Below are 13868 nucleotides of genomic sequence, written 5' to 3'. Positions count from 1 at the left end.
ATCAGGGCGATGGTTGTATGCACTTATCTGTGCATTTAAGAATTATTTCCAAATCAAAAGTTTTTTAAAAAGTAGTGGAAAAAATGGAATCCATAGCCGCAGTGTGAAGTGCTGAGTCTGAAAGGCACTTATTTTCTCCCGTTTAGCAGCCTTTCAACAGGAAGGCATAACTCCTTCCCTGCTTCGTACCTCCCTGAGAGCAGCTTTGATGTCTCTGGAACCCGGGGCCTATAAAAGGCCCCCAAGACTGACTCACTGCTGGAGGGCGGCAGCTTCCGCCCTGCCTTAATCAAAGACTTCTAACTGAGGACCCTACTTCTCCCCTCCCTCTCTCTCTCCTGTTTCATTTCTAGGAACCCAGGAACCAACGGTCGTAGAAAAAAGATAGTGGCCCTAGATAATAGTGGGTTCTTTTATTGTAACTGTTTTGTGCAATAAAATGGACTAGTCGTGTGCACTTGAGTATTTCAAGGGTCTGTGCGGCGAGAGTTGCTGGGTCACTCGCCTGTCTCTGTTGCTCAGAGTTCAGCTCACTTCAGAACCACATTATCTGAAGCTCTCAGTCGCTGTCCTGAATGGAGGTGGGAATTTGGCCGTGCTATTTTGTGGAAGAGCTGTGCTCGTTGTGGCTATAATATAATCATGATGTGATTCGTAATTAATTCTAATCAGCAAGTACATTTTTGCCTTTGCAGATGCTGTGGCCTTTTTCAAACACGTGTTAAAACTCCTATGCTCACGCCCTATGCAGTGAGGGGTACCAATCGAAGTGGTTGAAGCTCTCAGTTTCAGGATTTAATTGGCATTTGGGTTTAAGCCCATCACTTTTATTTTTTAGTTAAACAGACACACACACACACACACACACTGCCTGAATCCTTTGAAAAACAGTGACTCCAATCCTAGGAAAACAAAAACAAGCGTGCTGATCATGCAAGTGAGTGAGTCTGTAGTGTAACATACGGAGGAAATAAACAAACATATTGAGGTACTACTACTCAACAAACATTGAAGGAGGGCCTGCTCTGTGCCTGGTCTGGGCTGAACCCTTGGTACAAGATTAACCTGAGCTGGTTGCTACCTCCCAGGAGAGAGGATCACAGGGAAACTGCACTGGCACAAGTATTAGGTCATTCAATCCTCGCCATAATTCGAGGTAGGGAGTAGACCCCCCAGTTGTCTGTGAGACCAGGAAGGGGGATTAGGTGCAGAGCCAGCTCCACAGGCTGCAAGCCCTGTAGTCACACAGGCCCCACACCCAGGAGGGCCCCGTGCCTGGTCTCATGCTCTGCCGTTGCTGTCCTGAAATTCTGAACAATTTGAGCAAGGACCTTGCATCTTCACTTTGCACTGGGCCTGACAGATTAGCAGCTGGCCCTATTTAAGAGTCCCTCAGCCAGCAAGTGGCAGACCTAGAATGCAGGGCGGTTCTTCAAACCTCCAAGTTCACTGTACTTCAATTACTTTGGGAAAATGATTAAAATACTAGATAAAACATGCCCAATCCTTGTGCAGTGGAACACAGAATAGGGAAGCCTAGAATTCTCTATTAGTGGCCCATGGAGTCAAACTGAGTCTACATGAGTCTAAAAAGTCCCGTGGCCTCTTATGAGGACACCTCCTCACATGTCCAGCCCAGGGACCTACCCTTGGAATGTTAATTTTTTTTTTTTTTTTTCCGGTATGTGGGTCTCTCACTGTTGTGGCCTCTCCCGTTGCGGAGCACAGGCTCGGGACGTGCAGGCTCAGCGGCTATGGCTCACGGGCCCAGCCGCTCTACGGCATGTGGGATCTTCCCGGACCGGGGCACGAACCCGTGTCCCCTGCATCGGCAGGCGGACTCTCAACCACTGCGCCACCAGGGAAGCCCCTGGAATGTTAATTTTAATGTTAGTTTTCCTGTAGCGGGGCAGGCCTGTGACCTGCAGTCCTCCAGATGTGTTAGCAATCATGACCAACACCAGAGTCATACAGGCCACTGATGTTATTCAGCCCACAGTCCACGGTGGGGCATGGTGAAGCAGCTTCTGGGAGTGGCCAAGGGGGGGGATGGAGACTGGGGGTGGCCAGCCCCCTGGAATTGTTGCACGCAGGGAAAGGAGTGCCATGATCAAAAGGTGCATTACTCAGCTCCAACTAGAACTGGGTTTAGGGTCTAAAGCTTGTCATGCAGCCTGCACTTCCATCACCTGCAAAATATCCTAAAAATGGAACTGATTTCAGTGAGTTCCTCCTTCCTGGGAAACTCTGTACTTTAAAAAAAAAAAAAAAATCATGCATCCCTGAAAATCTACAAATAAGGCCCATATTCATCAGGTCATCTGGCCAGGGGAGCCCAGGTGTGCCAGTACCCACCATTCATGGCGCACTCACTTGTCCCAGGAAAGCATCATTATTTCCCATTAGCTAGGGCAGCCCTTGCATTTCAGACGAGGATGCTGAGGCTGCAGATTAGGGTCACTTGCCAAAGCCTTTCAGCAGACAGGCCAGGGAGCCCAGGATGAAACTGCAGGTCTGAGGGCCTCCCAGGCTCTCCCTGGCTCTGCTGTCTGCCTGCCCAGTGCTCACCAGGATGTGGACAGGTGAGTGCATATGGCCCCCAGGTCTGTGCATCTCTGGAGACTTGCCCTCACGTTTAATTTGTGCCAGGAAGAAACAAAGCAGTGGTCTGCTAGTTTTTCTCCCCAGCTCCAACTTTTCATTTCAAGATTGTTCAAATCTATAGAAAAGTTGATTTAATAGTACAATGAAGGGGACTTCCCTGGTGGTCCAGTGGTAAAGAATCTGCCTTCCAATGCAGGTGATGTGGGTTCGATCCCTCGTCAGGGAAATAAGATCCCACATGCCACAGGGCAACTAAGCCCGTGCACCACAACTACTGAGCTCGTGCGCCACATCTACAGAGCCCACGTGCCCTGGGGCCCACACGCCGCAACTAGAGAGAAGCCCGTGCACCGCAACAAAAGACCCGATGCAGCCAAAAAAAAAAAAAAGATAATAAATAAATAAATAAAAATTTAAAAATAGTACAGTGAGGGACTTCCCTGGTGGTCCAGTGGTTAAGACTTTGCACTTCCAGTGCAAGGGGCGTGGGTTTGATCCCTGGTCAGGGAGCTAAGATCTCACGTGCCTTGCAGCGTGGCCAAGAAAAAAAAAATTAGTACAAATGAATATCCACAGGCCCACCACCTGTAATATTAGTACAATTTGTTCACATTTTGTCACATTTGCTTTCGCTCTCTTTTTCTATCGTACTTTTTTTTCTTGAACCATTTGAGAGTCAGCTGCAGACATCCTGATGTTTCTTCCCTAAATACTTCAGCATGTGTCTCCCTAGAAGAAAGATCTTCTACTACAAAACCCTAATATCTTATCACACCTATGAATATTAACCATATCTCAATACAAGGGCTGCCAGTTCAGTGCTGTTCAGTGTGTGGTTAGCCCACTGGGGTCAACCTGCACACTATTTGTTACAGGTCAGGAACAAGCTAAATACCAAAAGTGAGAGCAAGCTTTTAGAAACTTTCATAGTAATGTGACAGGGTCATTTTAGATCTCTTAAGTTTAATGATCAAAAATCTGGGCTTACATTTTTGTATATTTTAATTTTATTTTGCAAGAAATTCACTTTTAGGGCTTCCCTGGTGGAGCAGTGGTTAAGAATCCGTCTGCCAATGCAGGGGACACGGGTTTGTGCCCTGGTCCAGGAAGATCCCACATGCCGCGGAGCAGCTAAGCCTGTGCGCCACAACTACTGAAGCCCGCATGCCTAGCGCCTGTGCTCCGCAACAGGAGAAGCCACTGCAATGAGAAGCCCACACACCGCAAGGAAGAGTAGCCCCCGCTCACCGCAACTAGAGAAAGCCACGCGCAGCAACGAAGACCCAAAGCAGCCAAAAATAATAAATAAATAAAATTTAAAAAAATATTTAAAAAAAAGAAATTCACTTTTATTATATTTTACAAAAGCATCTGTGGCACACTGAAAAAACAAACAAACAAACAACTGGTTCTTCACCACAGATAGTTTGAGAAGCACTGTTTAATTCCCAGATCGTTTTCAAATTTCCCCAATTGTTCAGAAAGTCTTTTAATAGATTTTTTGAGGGGGATCCAGGATCCTCCTGAGGCTCACAGACTCCATCTGGTTGTTATGGGCTCTGCCGGCCTCTCTGAGCAGACACGAAGCCATCGTCCTGCTCTTCTTTGGAACTTGAAGCCTGCTCAGTTAGAGTAACTTCAGTATTTGGGGGGCCTGGATCAGGCAGGTCTGCAGCTCTCTGAGGCCCCCAGAAATTACTGTTCATAAAGCTATAAAAGGGTAAGCCCAGTAACCTGATAAATCATTTTCAAATTTCCTATGAATGTCTTCGTGATGACAGGAAAAAAATTATAACATATTTGTGACATTCTGGCAGAGTTACACTGGGTAAGGCAGAAAAGGCTGTGGTTGTATTAAATATCAGCTAAACAAGAAATTTGTGATGTTCTGATGTCGGAGATGGTCATCAGGAAAACCATAACAACACGTATCTGCAGTGCCCAGGGTTCGGCTAAACTCCTTTGCACATGAATTGGAAGTTGTCAGGTTTGGGTTCAAGGCTGTCAGCTAGCAGGTGGTAGACCTAGTGGGCTTAGGGACTCCTCAGCTGGGAAGGGATGTGCATTTGTCTAAATTCATTTCCACTGAAGAGAAATATTTAACGTGATTGATACAAGGCATGATACAAATAAATACCACTTACTGCATCTGCGAAGCATTCAACATGGTGCCTGGGACATAGTAGCTCTTAGAGCAAATGCTGCTGGGCTCTCCATCACCCTCTCCACCACCAGCCAGCTTCATGGCTGCAATATGGGCAGTTACACAGGTCCTGGGCTTAGAAGGGCCCTGTGCTTGGTTTAATGCTCTGTGGCTACTCTCTGCAAATTCTTAATAATTTTTAACAAGGCACCCTGTATTTTCATTTTGCGTTGGGTCCTGCAAATTATGTAGCTGGTCCCACCCCCACCCCCACCCCTCCCCTCCCCCTCCCTACCCCACCCCACCCAAATCTAGCTGACTCTCCTCTGATTTCTTTTCTTTTCTTTCTTTTTTTTGGCCACACGGCTTGCAGGATCTCAGTTCCCCGACCAGGGCTTGAACCCAGGCTCCCAGCAGTGAAAGCATGGAGTCCTAACCACTGGACCGCCAGGGAATGCCCCCGCCTCTGATTTCAATAGCAGATGAGCTGAATGGATGGTTGAGTGCAAGCGTGGCTCCCCTACGCTGACGGCGTGCGCACACGCACACACGCACACACACACACACACACGGCACAACTTTCCGTGTTCCACCCTGAGCCTTCTCCAAGCACTGCGGTATAGCCTGGACGGTCAGGAGAAATAAAGTGTGCGTGGGGTGAGGGTGGATTTCCACGAGTGATGGTCGTAAGTGGGGGCCGGAGCAGGGGGCAAATGCTCTGAACCCCAGCTCCTTGGAGAGAGCTCTGCAGCGCGCTCTGGATGCTCCTCGGGGCTCCCAGGCTGACTGAGCTCCTGCTGCCCTATGCCCACTCCCTACACGCTCCCTCCTGCTTCCTGGGATCACCTCCCAAATAAACCTCCTGCGCCCAAGACCTTGTCTGAGGCTCTGCTTCTGGGGAAACTCATGCTAAGACAGTCTCAGTAGTAGGTGTTCTATAAACATGTGTTGAACGAATAAGTGAGCACTTAGCTCATAGGGTCAGTGACAGGAGTCAATGAGAAAAATTGTGGAAGCATCTGGTTCAGAGCCTGGCTCATAATAGGAGGTCACTAAGTGGTGGCTGTTAGTATAACTTCCTCTCTTACCCATCCAGAGCTTCCTACTCAGTAGAAATTGACAGGAAATGTAAGGGCAAGTGTGACAGGGATGGACCACAAACCAGGTGGCTTAAAACACCAGGAAAATACTCTCTCACAGTTCTGGAGGCCAGAAATCTGAAATCAAGGTATTGGCAGGGCCATGCTCTTTCTGAAGGTTCTAGGGGAGGATCCTTCCTTGCCTCTTCCAGCTTCTAGTGGTTGCTGGCAATCCTTGGCTTGTAGATACATCACTCCAATCTCTGCCTCAGTCTCCCTATGTGTCTGTATCTATATCTCTGTTTTCTTATAAGGATATCAGTCATGGGGTCAGGGCCCACCCTAATCCAATATGACCTTAACTTGGCTACATATGCAAACACCCCATTTCCAAGCAAAGTCACATTCATTGGTACCAGGGGTTAGAATTTAACGTATCATTTGGACGTATACAATGCTACCCACTAGAGACGGAGAGATGAATTTTATTTAAAATAAATGCATAACACTTTGGCCTGGGGGCTTGGTTTTTTTTCTTGGATCAACTGGCAGGATGAGTAAGCTCAGGCCAGAGGATAATTTGTGCCTGTGGGGTCAGTTCATGTGTCACCTTAAATGGCATTTTCACTTTTATGTCTTTATGAGGAAGCCAGTCTTCCTGGGTGGATTGCAGCCATGTTTTGACATGGCTCTTTGTAAGTGGGTTGAGAATTTAACTTCTGATACAGGTCATAATCCCAACTGGGCTTTTCCCACATAACTGTTTTTATAAATAGTCTCAGATGTTAATAATTAATACATGTAAAATATTTATTAAGCACTTAATTTATGCCAGACTCCTACGTCAGGCTCTAGGGAGACAAGGAAGGTTTGGGCACAGACCCTGCCCTCAAAGAGTTCGTAGGAGCATTTATTGAATGCCTACTACACGCACAGCACAACCTGGGTTCTGAGGTTTTTGCTTTCTCTAGTCCAAATGAGCTGCCCAGAGACAGTTCCCAGGCAAAATACAAACACAGGAGCCACTGCTGAGAATGACCGTGGCGCGGGGAGACTGGAAGCTGGGTTCTTTTCTTGACTTTGTCTTTTTTTCTGATCATGTGATTTTGGATAGATCATGTCCCTCTGGGCCTCCTTTTCCTTTTCTATGAAAATAAGCAAATGAAATGAGATAGTGGTGCAGGGCTTGTCAACTCATATCATCCTTAGAGTCAAGAGTCGACCTAGACATTTATTAAGCCCTTACTGTGTGTCACGCAAGATTTCATTTACTTTTTACAACAACCCTATGCAGTGTGGATTTTAATTATTCCCATTTTAGAGGCTAAGAAACTAAGGCATAGGGTGATTAAGTCCATTTCTACAGGTCATAGAGTATTAACTGTTAGAACAGGGGTTTACACTCAAGTGGTCTGACCCCAGGACCGAGCCCAGGACAGTGCACCAGACTGTCTTCTAGTGCAGCGTGGTATTCTGTGATTTTGTGGTGTTGAGGAGACTTTTAAGGGGAGCAGCAACTGACCAGCTGAGTGTAGGGAGGGAAGTCTTCATGACTCTTGAGCTGGAAAGGAAGAGCAGCAAATTCTCTGCCCACCTCCCTTTGGCATCCGTCCCACACTGTGACAGCAACTTAGTAAACACAGAGCGTACATGGTGCCCATCCTTCAGTGGAATGTCTTCCTCGTGAGCTTCTTGTAACCTAATGGACACCCCACATCTCCTTTCTGGTAGATTTCCCTTTCTGTGCTAGTTGCTGGGAAACTCATACCCCAAGCCTAGACTAACCCTAGCAATGAGGGAGTATCTTACAGGACATATTTTATATACCCTCATTAGTCCTAGCCTCATTTCGTTTACAGATTCTTCTTTTCCTCTTACTCTGGTGTTCCAGAGGACTCCCATTTGCCCTCCAGATCCACCCTGCATCCTTTCCCACCCAGCTGTCTGTCTTGGAGGCTGACCAGTAAGGACTACGCCAATATTTGCTCACTCACTGACTTCTAGTTGGGTTTGGCCAATGGGGAGCCATAGTCAACCAGAGGGAGGCAGGAAAGGGGGGTCAGTGTGTTTGTCCCCTTGTCTCCCTTCCCTCCCCTCCTTCTTCCCTCCACCCTTACTCAGTTGCCTTGGGCTGACTGCCTTTCACCTAAGGCCACACTCCTGCCCTGCTTTTAAATATTTATTGAGACATAATTCACATACCATAAATGTCACCATCTGTAAAAAGTACCATTTCAGTGGCTTATAGTGTATTTGTAAGGTTGTGCAATGATCACCCCTATGTAATTCCAGGACACTCTCAGCACCCGAAAAAGAAACCTGGAACCCATTAGCAGTCACTCTTTATTCCTCCCTTCCAGCCCTAGGCAGCCACTAAGCTACTTTTTGTGTCTATGGATTTGCCTCTTCTGGACATTTCCTATAAATGGAGTAATGTAACAAGTGGCCTTTGGTCTGGCTTCTTTCACTTGGCATAAAGTTGTTTTGTTTTTTTTTGCGGTACGCGGGCCTCTCACTGCCGTGGCCTCTCCCGCCGCGGAGCACAGGCTCCGGACGCGCAGGCCCAGCGGCCATGGCTCACGGGCCCAGCCGCTCCGTGGCACGTGGGATCTTCCCGGACCGGGGCACAAACCCGCGTCCCCTGCAGCGGCAGGCGGACTCTCAACCACTGCGCCACCAGGGAAGCCCTGCATAATGTTTTTAAGGTTCATCCATGTTGTAGTACTTCATTCCTTTCAAGGTTCCCTGTGACACTGTACACATCTTTCTTTCTGTGTTCTAGTGACTTCTTCCTTTCCCCACCCTTTGGGCCTAGAGGTGATAATAGCTCTGCTTCTGTAGCCCCAGGTTGCTGCACTAGCTGGTGGGGTTTTCCTGCACCCACATTTTAAAAAATTAACCCTCCTCAGATGATCCGATTTGGAGTGTGCCTTTGTCTTCTGCTGGGACTCTGATACCCAGAGTCCTGGTGCAGTGTTTATATTTTGTATGAATTTCCACAATATGACTCACGTATTTTTTCATGATGAGTTGGGACAAATAAATACATGATAGGTTTGCTGATAACATGGAAACTGGTGATTGGCTTTTCCTTACAGCCCTTGCCTGTTATCAAGTCACTGAGTGATTTTAAGAACTCTTGGGGGGTCTTACACCCTCCAACCCTGCCATTTCTGGAAATACCCATCAGGGAAAGGCTGGTACTTGGCCACATCCTGGAAGTAGCTTCGCTCACTTGGCTCAAGTGGGTATGGATAGAGGTCCTAGTGAATGGCCAGACTGAAAAGTGGTTGTAACTTCTACGTTCACGTGAAGATGCACTTGGGGGATGTGCAACACTCTAATTTGCCAAAGAGGGTTCCCTGGGAGGAACAGTAGTAGCCAACAGAGAGCCATTTCCTTTTTCATCTTGTCACCACTGGTGGCTGGGAACAGACTGTCCAGCCTCTGCTACTCATGAGGATTCTCTAAAGAGTTTTCAATAAATTTCATTTATTAACAAGGAACCGCTCTACTTAAAAAAAAAAAAAAAAAAAAAAGAATACCATTTGTAACTAACCTCCTATTACTTAGGGCTTTGATATTTACTGTATTATGGAGGAGTTGGCAGGAATAAGAGTGAGACAATGGGCCCCAGCGTGGAGGACTAAGAATAACAAGGCAAAATTTGCTTAAGCTTGTCACTCAAACCTGAGGGCCTCTTTCTGGAGCAATCTTTGGTGTGAATGCTCAAAATGCCCCAAATCCAAGGGCCATTTAAATCTTAATGATAAAACTCAGGAGCAATGCAACTGTTTAGAACAAGGAAATGATTCTGAAAGCGCTACAAAACGAAGACGGATCCCAGTGTTACTGGTAGCAGAAAATTGGGGTCAGCATTGCCCAGATCAAGGAAATTTTATCTTCAAAGATAGCATTTGGTTGCTACCATCACGAGGCAAATGCGAACGGCTTGCTTAGTATTTCACCTACATCATTTGGGGAATGTTTAAAACCTGAGGGGCACAGAACGTTGTCTAGAAGCAAGGAAAATTGCTCTCACATTACTGGTGGGAGTTTCAACTGGCCTCACTTTCTGGAGGAAGTTTTAGTAATATGTATTAAAAGTCTCAAAAAATGACCAACCAGCATACGAAAAGATTCTCAACATCGCAACATGAGAAAAATGCAAATCAAAACCACAATGACCTACTGCCTGATGTTCATTAGGATGGCCACTTTTGAAAGAACAGAAAACAAGTGTTGGTGAGGATGTCAGGAAATTGGAACCCCTGTGCTTTGCTTTGTTGGTGGGAATGTAAAATGATGCAGCCACTATGGAACACAGTATGGAGGTTCCTCAAAAAAATTAAAAAATTATGATCCAGCAATTCCACTTCTTGGTATTTAACACAAAAGAATTGAAAGCAGGTGCATAAAATTGATGACTAATAAGAAACTGCTGTATAAAAAAATAAATAAAATAAAATTTAAAAATTAAAAAAAAAGAATATACTTACAATGGAATATTATTCAGCCTTAAAAAGGAAGGAAATTTTGACACACGCTGCAACATGGATGAACCTTGAGGACAGACATTACGTTCTGTGAGACAAACTAGTCATGAAAGGACAAATGTCGTATGGTTCCACTCATTTGAAATCTCGAAGGTAGTCAAAATCATAAAACACTAAGTCAAAAGAGGGTTGCCAAGGGCTGGGGGTGGGGGGAGGGGAAGGAGGAAATAGCGTTTAGTAGGCACAGAGTTTTCAGTTCTGCCAGATGAAAATGTTCTAGAGATTTGTTGCACAACAGTGTGAACATACGTTCCTGAACTGGACACAAAAATGTTTGAGATGGTTAATTTAAACCATGTAAATTAAATGTTATGTGTTTGGGACTTCCCTGGTGGCGCAGTGGATAAGAATCTGCCTGCCAATGCAGGGGACGCGACTTTGATCCCTGGTCCAGGAAGATCCCACATGCCGCGGAGCAACTAAGCCCGTGCGCCACAACTATTGAGCCTGCGCTCTAGAGCCCATGAGCCACAACTACTGAGCCCTCGTGCCACAACTACTGAAGCCTGTGCACCTAGACCCCGTGCTCTGCAAGAAGAGAAGCCACCGCAAAGAGAAGCCCCTGCTCACTGCAAATAGAGAAAGCCCACATGCAGCAACGAAGACCCAGCGCAGCCAAAAAACAAACAAGCAAACAAAAGAAATCAATGTTATGTGGTTGTAAGTACAAGATTTAAAAGTCTCAAAAATGTTTCTAGCCTCCTCCAAAGAATTCCATTTCTGGAAATGTATCCTGAGAAGCTCCCGAGGACTTTTGCACACACAGTTTGTCACAGTGTGATGTACAACATGAAAAAATAGAAGCAACTTAAATATTCCGCGATAGGGGACTGGATGAACAAATGATCATAAATCACCCAATGGAATACTCTGTAGCCAACAAGAATTTTGTCATAAAAGAATAGTTAGTGGCATCGGAAAGTGGTCATGACATATTAAGTTAAAAATTCACCTTAGAACTTAGAACTATAACGTGATCCCAATTTTGCAATAATTTAGGCATATATGCATAGAATAAAGACTAGAAGATACATATCAAAATGTGAACAGGGGGCTTCCCTGGTGGCGCAGTGGTTGACAGTCCGCCTGCCAATGCAGGGGACACGGGTTCGTGCCCCGGTCCGGGAGGATCCCACGTGCCATGGAGCGGCTGGGCCCGTGAGCCATGGCCGCTAAGCCTGCGTGTCCGGAGCCTGTGCTCCGCAACGGGAGAGGCCACAACAGGGGCCTGCGTACGGAAAAAAAAAAAAAAAAATGTGAACAGGGGTCATCTTTGGGGCATCAGGATTTGAGTTGACTTTTATGTATTTCTGTGTGTTTCTCTCTATTCCCTGAGGTGGACATGCACCACTTTTATTATCAGAAATAAGCAATTTTTATAAAGAAGAGTAAGAATGAATTCCCAAAAGGATTATGTCACACTCTGGAGCTGAGACTGGGCGGGTGGAGAAGTGGCTTTCACTGTCTACTTTATGTACTTTTTATACTTTTCTATATAAAAAATGTACACATTAGTTTTATAATTAAAAAGAAGAATGAAGGCAAAGCAGAGTGTAGTCAGTATCATCTTCTTTTCCAATCCAAACCCTCCAGATGTCTTTTCAGAGTCATGGCTTCAAAGAGAGTAAATATAAGAAGCAACTGCCGGGACTTCCCTGGTGGTCTGGTGGTTAAGACTTCACCTTCCACTGCAGGGGATGTGGGTTCGATCCCTGCTGGGGGAACTAAGATCCTGCATGCTGAGGGGCAACTAACTAAGCCTGAGCACCACAGCTACTGAGCTCGCGCGCCTCAGCGAGAGAGCCCGCATGCCGCAAACTACAGAGCCCACGCACCCTGGAGCCTGTGCGCCACAACTAGAGAGAGAAGCCCACGCGCCGCAACGAAAAATCCCCCATACCTCAACTAAGACCCGATGCAGCCAAAAATAAATTAAATGAATAAATAAACAGTAAATAAATCTTAAAAACAAAAAAGCAACTGCCAGTGCAGGTTTAGAAACTCCCATGGCTGGCACTGTCCGTTCTGTAAGTGCCAGCGTGTGCAGTGGTGCCTCCCACGCACAGAGGCATGGAAGCAAGGTGACAGCCCAAGTGGGCAGGGATTGGACAGTGGCACCTCCTCAGGGGCCTGTCATCAGAGGAGTGGGGACCAGAGGGAAGGACCTGACCCCCCAAGTGAATTAAGCTGCAAGTCTCCCACTGAAGAGGGCACCCAGTGGGAGTATTCTCCTATGATTGGGTGCAACTGTCCATTTCCAGAATCTAGACTTCGTTCAGCAGCAAAAAACTCCGGGTGATGTTTCTGTTTTGACAAAGAAGGCGTTTGGGGTTTGGAGTGCTGCCCAAGTGCGCGGAGAAGCATTTTGTATTTTTCGCTAACAATGGCATTGTCAGCACACTTGAGAGGCCGTTCACTGCACCAACACAGGGTCAGCCCGGCTTTACCTGTAAAGGAGCAAACAATCACGAGCCCATTAAAGACATCACAAGAATTTCAGGCTCTGGCAACATTTGCTGTGATCATTTTGAAGGAAATCTGAGACAGGGAGGGGTCTGTTTTCAACTTGTCTAGGGATTTAATTTGCTTTACCAAGTTGATTTTGCATTTTTCTAAATGGTTCTTCATTCTTAGGGCAAATTTGGTTATTTTCATCTTGCTTTTCACTTACTATTATGACATAAGCATATTTCTCATGTTAATACAAAGTCTTCAAAAATCTCCAAAATGGTATAAAAATATCCCATTCTGTGGCTGTGCCATAAATTATTCCTCTGGTTGCCATTGAGATTGTTGGCAATTTTACTAATATTAATACTGTTGCAATTAATATTTTTGCGCCATTCAGCTTTGTGTGCGCTTCAGATTATTTCCTTAGGGCTGATTCCAAAAGTGAAACTACTAGGTCAAAGGCATGCACATTTTTCAGCTTTTTTGGGGGGGCGGTCAAATTTTATTTCATGTTGTTTGTATATTTTTCCTTTCTTTTTTTAAGATAAAACGGCTTTTTTCGTAATCGTAAAAGATATACTCACTCAGTGTAAATGATTTAGATTAAAAAAAGATATAAAGAAATGAAAATTACCAGGCAAATTCATCACAAATAACTACTGTTAACATTCCTTCCAGATCTTTCCTTATGTGCATATATATAAAAATATATATGTAATAACTATACATGTTCATCTCTAACTTATTTTCCCTTAACATAGCACGAACATCTTTCTAATAATTTAATAGAGGACTATATAATTTGTTTTGGCTGCACAGTACGCCACTGTACAGAGATATACTTTATGAAACCAAGTTTAGACATTTTTAAGGCTCGGACTCCTATTACCAAGACACTTTCCAAATGGCTTATACCAATAATATCCACTCCCGCTGTCAGTGTGTGGCAATCCGTCTCATGACCAATGAAAACCATTTGCAATGTCCTACTTTTTTTCACTGAGCCGTTTCTAGCCAGGAGCAGTGCCAAGAATC

This window comes from Mesoplodon bidens (assembly GCF_964165515.1).
Source record: "Mesoplodon bidens genome assembly, chromosome: 1".
NCBI lineage: Eukaryota > Metazoa > Chordata > Mammalia > Artiodactyla > Ziphiidae > Mesoplodon > Mesoplodon bidens.
Note: the sequence above shows the minus strand (reverse complement) of the source record.